The 7,752-nt window shown below is 38.4% G+C and overlaps 1 protein-coding gene across 2 annotated transcripts in view; it reads right to left on the reverse strand.

The window, feature by feature from the left end:
- Window positions 1–4,772, reverse strand: part of LOC110397475 (neuropeptide-like protein C4orf48 homolog) — a 28,568-nt gene extending 23,796 nt beyond the window's left edge. Inside the window, exon 1 of one of the 2 annotated variants that reach the window (XM_021393806.1) lies at window positions 4,587–4,772. The gene's annotated coding sequence lies outside the window, so the exon portion shown is untranslated. Of the gene's footprint in view, window positions 1–4,569 lie in introns of both variants that reach the window. The other variant, XM_021393804.1, reaches the window with a different exon arrangement.

A 7,752-nucleotide genomic window follows, 5' to 3' on the forward strand; every position in this document is an offset into this window, starting at 1 on the left:
CTGAGGTACTCCTTGCACTGTTCCAAGCCGTCCATAACAACATGCCATCAGTGTCCTGGCTCCTGTGCACCTAAAGTTGGATGACCCCAGAGAAAGCTGCAGGAAATGGATGCCCTCTGGGAATGTCCTACACCCTCAGCACTAACAAAGATAAGGAGTTGGCCAAAGGTTAGAGAGGAAGGAAAATAGCTGGACCATCAGGCCTGCTAGAAAAGCTCTCAAGGACAGGCTTTTTGTTTTCCTTTCCTTACATCTGTAGTTGTTCTGTCATTTTTAGACTGGTATATCTGGCTTGCTGGTATCCAACTATATATAGCTACAGAATGAATGAAGATGAGTCAGGATTATATAATGAATCAGATGTTGTCCAGTGGATCCTGCGCTCATTGAGTGCAGGAAGAAAAAGAGTGCCTGCTGCTCAGGACTGGATTCTACTTTTGTCTTTAACACAGACTAGTAAATTACTTAAAAAACATTTTTCATGGGTGGCCATGAACTGGGCCCTAAGTTTTCCTAAAAGGCTGAATTCTAACCTTGTGCTTTTAATGCTAAAAATGTGGCTGCAATGTAATGTCAGTAGCTGTAATGCTATCTTCTCCTTACCATATCAGAATGCATTGAATTCTGTTTGTGAAACTCTGTGAAGCTCCTACATTGTTGTTTACCACTCAAAAGACTCACAAAACTAGAAACTGTCTCCAGAGCAGGGTTTGAACAGTAGGTAATAAGGCATGGAGTCCCACATTAAGCAACAAAGAGAGAACAAAATATTGAATAGCTGCTCACTAAGTAACTACCATCCTTTCCGTGCACTGAATGGGCTCGTGTCATTAATGACTACCATTTAACTGAACACAATGAAGGCAAATCAAAGTTTCTGCAAACAACATGACTTCTGACGTTTTCTAACTTCAGAATGCTTAACTTTGCACCCTTACAAGCTTCAGAAGAATTTTTGTGTGGAATTTAATGATACATTATGTAGAAAAGCATTATGAACCATAAAAGGAATCCCTGTAGATTAAAAGCACATTAAGACTGACATTTCTGAGACTTCTAGAAGCATCCATTATCGATGCACACAGAGCTGGCAGAGATAACAATTTAATTTCTAAATTTCTTAGCACAGAGAAATTGTTTTAACCCTGATTACTGTGGATTAATTTGTACCTATAAATGTATCAGTGTAATCTTTATCGTAATATTAGAATTGTAAAAGAGTCTACAGAGTTTTGATCTAGCTTAAGTAAGCTACTGCCAAACAGTACTGAAGCAGTGCAACTCTGCGCATAAACAGACTTAAGAAAATAAGAGACAGGGAACGTGTCAATGAATGAAGAGTATTTTGCTATTTAAACTAATTATCCCCTTTGGAGCATCACACTGATATAATTATGCCTGTAGCTAACATATTTGGGCATCTATGTCCCATGCTTCAGTGTATAGCTGACACACTTAGCCCTGGGTCTGTGGCACTGCACTGACTGGTGTTTACAGCTCCTTCTCTGTCTTGATCCACAGAGGATATAGTTTGTTTGAGCTGTCAGCAACAGATCCTGCCTCTTTAGTTCGTGCTGTACGAAGTAAAACACAACCCCAATACATCAGCCAAGAGGGTACGATCACACTTGTAATTCAGCTATCAGAACACCAAGTGTTTTCATGTTTATGGTTCTACACAGAAGATCTCTTTCTATGCCCACTTTCATCTGTCCTTGTATCTCATAAAGCTGCCAGAAAAATGTATTCCAAAGATCTTTAACTGAATTTTCTCAATGATCTACATGTGTGACTGAACTGCCCTCCTCTGAGCTTCCTCCCTGCATTCCTGCAAGTTCTTCTGAAAAGCTGGTTCTGGAACCAGTTTGTAAAGGTTTGTACATGAACCGTCAGGGATGAGCATTTCATTCGTGAACGTTTTAACAGCAAAAAATAAAAAAGAGAAAGATGATAAAAAATAATAAAAAAATGTAAATCCATCATTGTCTTCATGTTCATAACCATCCCATGCTTGGCTGGGATCAGCTTTCCCTCTGCTTGCCCATTTCCTGTTCTACATTTTCCTGCCATGTTGTCAAATGTGCAAAGGTTTACCCCTGCTCCTCCAAAATCAGTGTTTTACCATGTTATTCTCCCAGTTACTGTGGAAAGGTTCAGTGCAGCCTGCAAGTTAGCACTATGTATTTCCACTTCATTTTTTATGTGTTAGGTTCAACAGACACCATTATGAGGTACCTGGCAGTTCTGCACTTGGCAATTTGCAAAGAAGATGGTTCATAGTGGTGGAGTGACTTTCCTTGTTTTATATCATATGGTATGTAATTAAGATACAATTGCACTACTGGGCTTTTCTCATGTCGCTGTACAGACAGTCTATTCCACTAGTCACAGTGTATTAAACACTCATAATCATTCAGTGAAGCAGTATAGCTAGTACCTGTGAGTCAATTGTACTCGACAGACAGATTGCTCTGAGTTCAGCGTGTTCATTTTCATGCCCGATCTGACCACTAAGCTCAACAATGGTGCCCCACTGATTAGAAAAAAAGAAACACCTGTGATTTTAAGAAATAGGGTGAAAATTGCTATCATTAACTTTTTGTAAAACATTTAATGATATCAAAATGTTTATATAATCACTATTTTTAAAATTTTCTCATTTTTCTCTTCCCTCTTTTCACACTTTCCTTCTCCATCAGTCTGAAAACCTGTCTAAAATATCTGCTTTAACACAGGCTTTTAGAGCTGTAGATCAAAAAGTCTTACATAGAAGTGTCAATTCAATACATTTTCCTTCAAGCTAATTTGTATCACCCTAAGAAAAAAAGGAATTAACAGATTAAGCTGGATTTAAACATTCCCTTTGCTAACAACTGCAAATTGGGAAGAGTACAATGGTATTTGTAACTCCAGCTTTCTCCTCCGAGTTTAGTGCAGTTAAATTTCAAAAGAGTTAAAATGAAGAGGAAAAATCATCAATTGGTTGCTGAAGAACTGAGTTAAATATCTGCCTCAGATAGACTTCCTACCTGGTGCACAGCACATCATTTCATCGCTCTTACTTCTTAGCTCTCTCTTTGTTAAACAGGGTAACGCATACAAACTTCACAAAATTGCTAGAATTATCACGGATTGGTAATCAGTAAAATCCAGCTGCAATAAGAACCATATCTACAGACACAAATAGTACTTGTAAAGCAAATTTATGCCCTCTGAAATTCCCTGTAAATGTGTCCATCAGATCATCATCACAGGTGTTAGCATACAATAAAAATTCTTTCTAAAGTGGTAATAAGAAAATAAGATCAAGAAAATTCTCAGCACATCAGAAGGAAACAAATAGTACTAATCAAAAACCCATGGAGAACTGTTTAAAAAATTTATTTACCAGGTCTATAATGAACATGCAATGTCAGTTGGTACAGAGAGTAGCAATGTCTCCAGAATACATAAACAATCACATACTAAATACTCTAAATTTGCCTTCAAAAAATGCAGCTTCATAAGCTGGAAGGAAAATCCAGCCATGTTGTATAAATCTATGCTGAAAAATGAAGTTCGTAAGGACAGGTAGTAACTTTTATTAGATGAAATCAGACCGAATGTAAGGACTGTGACTGTAGAGCCTGTACTTAACATTTTAGCAATTCTGATAGATCTACCTTTCTACAAACTCAACCTTTCCAGTAGACTACAATGTTATTGCTTTAAAAAGTAAAAGTTTTTACAAAAAAACACTTTAATATGGTTGGTAAATATCAACAAAGAAATTGACATACAAATGGCATAATAAAACTTGGAACCTTTCTTTCATAAATAAAGTTTAAGATAACTTAGAACTGAAACAGATTAAAAGATCTAAAATCATTTTCACTGTTCTTTACATCATTTTCACTGTTCTTTACATCCTAAAACTCCGTAAAGCTTCCTGTTTGTTTGGATTTTTCTCATAGCAATAAAAAGAACAAAAATTGAAAACCTGAAAAAGTGATTGTAAAAACATAAAAATGTGTGGAGAAAATTCACTGGCGTGAAAAAGAACTTGAAAAGCATTTAGTCAATTTTGTCTATAAGTGACTATAGTTCAAGTTCACAGGACCCCTTGAACTATGAGAGATGCTTTAATTTCAGCAAGGCTCCTCAGTTACACATATCTGTTCATCACCTTTGGAGGTCTCTGTCCTTTTTTTCCACTACAATCTGTTTTTCAAAAAGACTTCAGTTCTCAAAGTAGTATCTGACAGATTAATGCTAGAGATCTTCATTTACACTAATTTACATTTACTGTCGGTTTACTCAGACAAGCTGGAAAGCTTGTATGCACTTGAAATGTATTGTGGTTGAATCTGTGTAATTTTATAATTAATGATTCACATCAACTAGTTCCTTTTTTTTAGTGAATTCTCTGGCTTTGTATAAACTATTATTAGAACTCCTTTAGAAAAAGTATTACTCAAGCAATGCTCATTAATCAAAGCATGTATTAATGAATCACTGTCCTGAAGCTACTATTTTGTAATTGCTAAGTGCTAAAAAAAAATCACAACTTTACTGGTTACCAGGACTGACCTGTGTACTGCTCTTACAGATTGCTCCCAGACCCGGATCTATTGGTGTTCCAACTTCGGGCACATTCCCACAGCAGCAGACAGGTATTTTCACAGCCAAGCTTCACACGACAACGTGGTCTGGTTCTCAGGTTTTGATCTCATTGTCCTCGGAAAAGAAGTACATGCTGTCCCACTGGAATTCTGCCCAACAAGCTGCACAAACACAGAAGCGGGTATCAACAAATGAACTAAACAATCTGAACATGAGCAAATACTGCAATAGGAGATTTCTCTTTTAATTATAACAGTAAGAAATACACCAGCCATAAGTTTGGCAAGCTCCTTGGGTCAGCAGCTACCTTTAAATTAGGAAACTTTGCCTATGGCTGCTTCTAGCTGGTAAATTCAACTGTCTCTCTCCTATGTAGCTACCAACAGAATCCAGAGTCCAGAGCAAGCAGAGATGGGCTGTGAAATCCAGGTTCTCTGTAAACTCATAAATATGAAAAGAGTTTCAGGCCCAGATACCTCCAGCTCCTAAATCACACCTAGAAGATCCCCTGTGAAGTCTCTCAAACAATGAAATAAGGAATCTGTGATAGAACATGACTTTATGGTAAAACTAAAGTAGCATAATTTCTGTTGGAGTATTTTAGCACATCTTTTCTCTGCCACCTGGACTTTAAAATATTTTCCCAGTGCTCAGTATGGAATCTATGCCTAAAAGGTTACAAATTTTCAGTTCTTTTCTACTTTAATTTATACAGTGACACAAAAACGTTCATTCTCTTGGAAAGCATGGGCTAGGCCACCACTCAATCAAATGTTTTGAAAACTGGCTGGACAACCACGCTCAATCAATAAAGACCAAAGACGGGCATACAGCCAGTGAAGAACAGCATTCAACATCTACATCAGGCCCAGATGATGACACAGAATGCACTCTGCACAAATTCATGGACACCAGACTAGGGAGTGGCTGACATGAGGATTGGGAGAACTTAATACAGAGTGATCCCGGTACGTTTGAGAATTAGGCAGATACCTCGCCGAACTCAACAGAGCAGAATAACCTCAGGAATAAGGATAGGGCTGATGCTACCTGCCTGTAATAGCCCTCATTTGGGAGCACAGTTTAATTCCGAAAGCTGGCTAGAAGCATTACCACTTGTAACAAAAGAGGAACTTTATGTTTTATACAGCATATGCCATGGCATGTCAAGTAACAGATGATCCTGAAAGATTCTCTTGAATCCGTTATCTACCAAGCAGGGTCCTTCTACCACTTTTTCATATCATCATAAGCAGAGAGCTTTTGAGGCACCATGCATGCACGAGTAAGAGGCTTTGGAAGAACGTGCATGCAGCACTTTGTGTTTTAGGTTCTAATGGTTTTTAAAAACTCCTAATGGTGTTTAATTTTTCACATTGATACATCTGATTTATGCTTACTGTGATTGCATTCTTGTTTATTAAAATGTAACTGAGAATTGGGCTCTGCATTTATTTTACATTCTAAATTATATTTTAATACCTCCTTCTGCTACAATAACGCATTAAGCAACTTACCACAATCAAAAGTGAAAGAAAGGCAGTGTAGGAGGTAGCAAATGCAGGTGAGTGGCCGTGTTAGCATCAGTGGAAGCAGCTGTGGTGGCTGCAGGCAGAAATGCTCACAAAAAGCTGCAGTGTTTAGAACTCCAGTTACACACGCGAATGTAGAAATAAAATTGCAGATAAATCTAATTTTACCTCTGAAAAACTCAGTTATTCAAAGTTAATGGAAATGTTTTAATGGGGAATGGAGGGCACACTGCATAGTAGCACACAACTGCTTTGTCTGCCTGCTGAGGCTGGCTCCTGTCATTGTGGTATGAATCACCGCCTGAACCCTTGTTGGCTCAGAAACTGCCATACTTGCCATTGCAGGATGGGATGCCAGTGGAAACTCAGTGCTGCTGCTAATACTCATGTCATGTTTATTGCACATGCCTCGTTGCTTTCTAAAACACAGTAAAAGCAGCTTCCTGTTCCCTGAGAGCTGAATGCCAACACCAACTTCAAACATCTGCCCGCTAGTGTACCGCTCCTGGTGCTCAGCAAAGATGCACTGCCACTTCCCCTCAGCAAAAGGAAAACCCTAAGCAGCTGTAACTCCTTCTGAATATACACAATTATTTTCAGGCAGACAGGCAGCACAGCACCCTGCTCTCACTAGGGCAGGACTAATCTACCCAGTATATTTGTTTTTCAAAATGCAGCCAGACAAACAGCAGGATGAGAAACTCCTGGAGCACTTGTTCTTTTACAAGGTGAAGACATGCTTTTCTTAAAACAATTATAAAGTGGATTCAAAGAGACAAATCTTTGTCTATACCCATTTGTATTTGAATTCTATCACAACTGAGCAAGTGAAGGTAGGCTGTCTCCTCCCAGTCTTTCTTGTAGCATGCATCAAAGTTTCTCAGCAATGTGATGTTCAGCATCACCAACTTTGAGACAGGAGCTTGCAACTAAGAGGAGAAACCATCTCCAGACAGTTGTCTGTGTAATGCAACTTCAGATGGGATTAAAGGACTTCCAGAAAAATCAAGTATGCCCTTTCTAGCCTGAGGAATGAGCATTTTTTTGTATTTGAAAGTAAGTACTCAAACAAAACCAAATTTAAATAAATAAAGTTTTCTTATATTCAAGCATAAAGTTAAGGTACTAGTAACTAAATGGGACAAAAGCCTCTTCCTAAAGTTATCTGGCACTTTGTCTTAACGTCCACAGCATCTGCATGCCCATTCAGTTAACAGCTGATAGGGACGAATTTGCAGGTGGTAGGACCGGAGCCATAGCAACTATGTAAAACCTTATATTCCAGATATGCTTCACTGAACAGGCTCTCTATTCAAATCACACTTCAGATAAGAATGTAAGTGATTGCACTAGGTCATACCAGAGAGCTACGCAGCCAATAGCTTTAACTCTCAACAGTGGCCAAAAATAGGTGCCTCAAGGAAGGTATAGGAACAAGCTACATAATAATACTCCCCTAGTTTCCGTCAGGGCGTAACTTCAGCACTGCCTGAGAAATTGCTACCTAATCCATACAAAGTTTACCAGAACAAAATTACCCTTTCAAAAACATTCAGCCCACGTGAACTAAGTGGTAAATCAACGCTGCACAATTCCACACTTTGTTCTATGGAGTCGT

Source organism: Numida meleagris, chromosome 4 (genome assembly GCF_002078875.1).
Source record: "Numida meleagris isolate 19003 breed g44 Domestic line chromosome 4, NumMel1.0, whole genome shotgun sequence".
Taxonomy (NCBI): Eukaryota; Metazoa; Chordata; class Aves; order Galliformes; family Numididae; genus Numida; species Numida meleagris.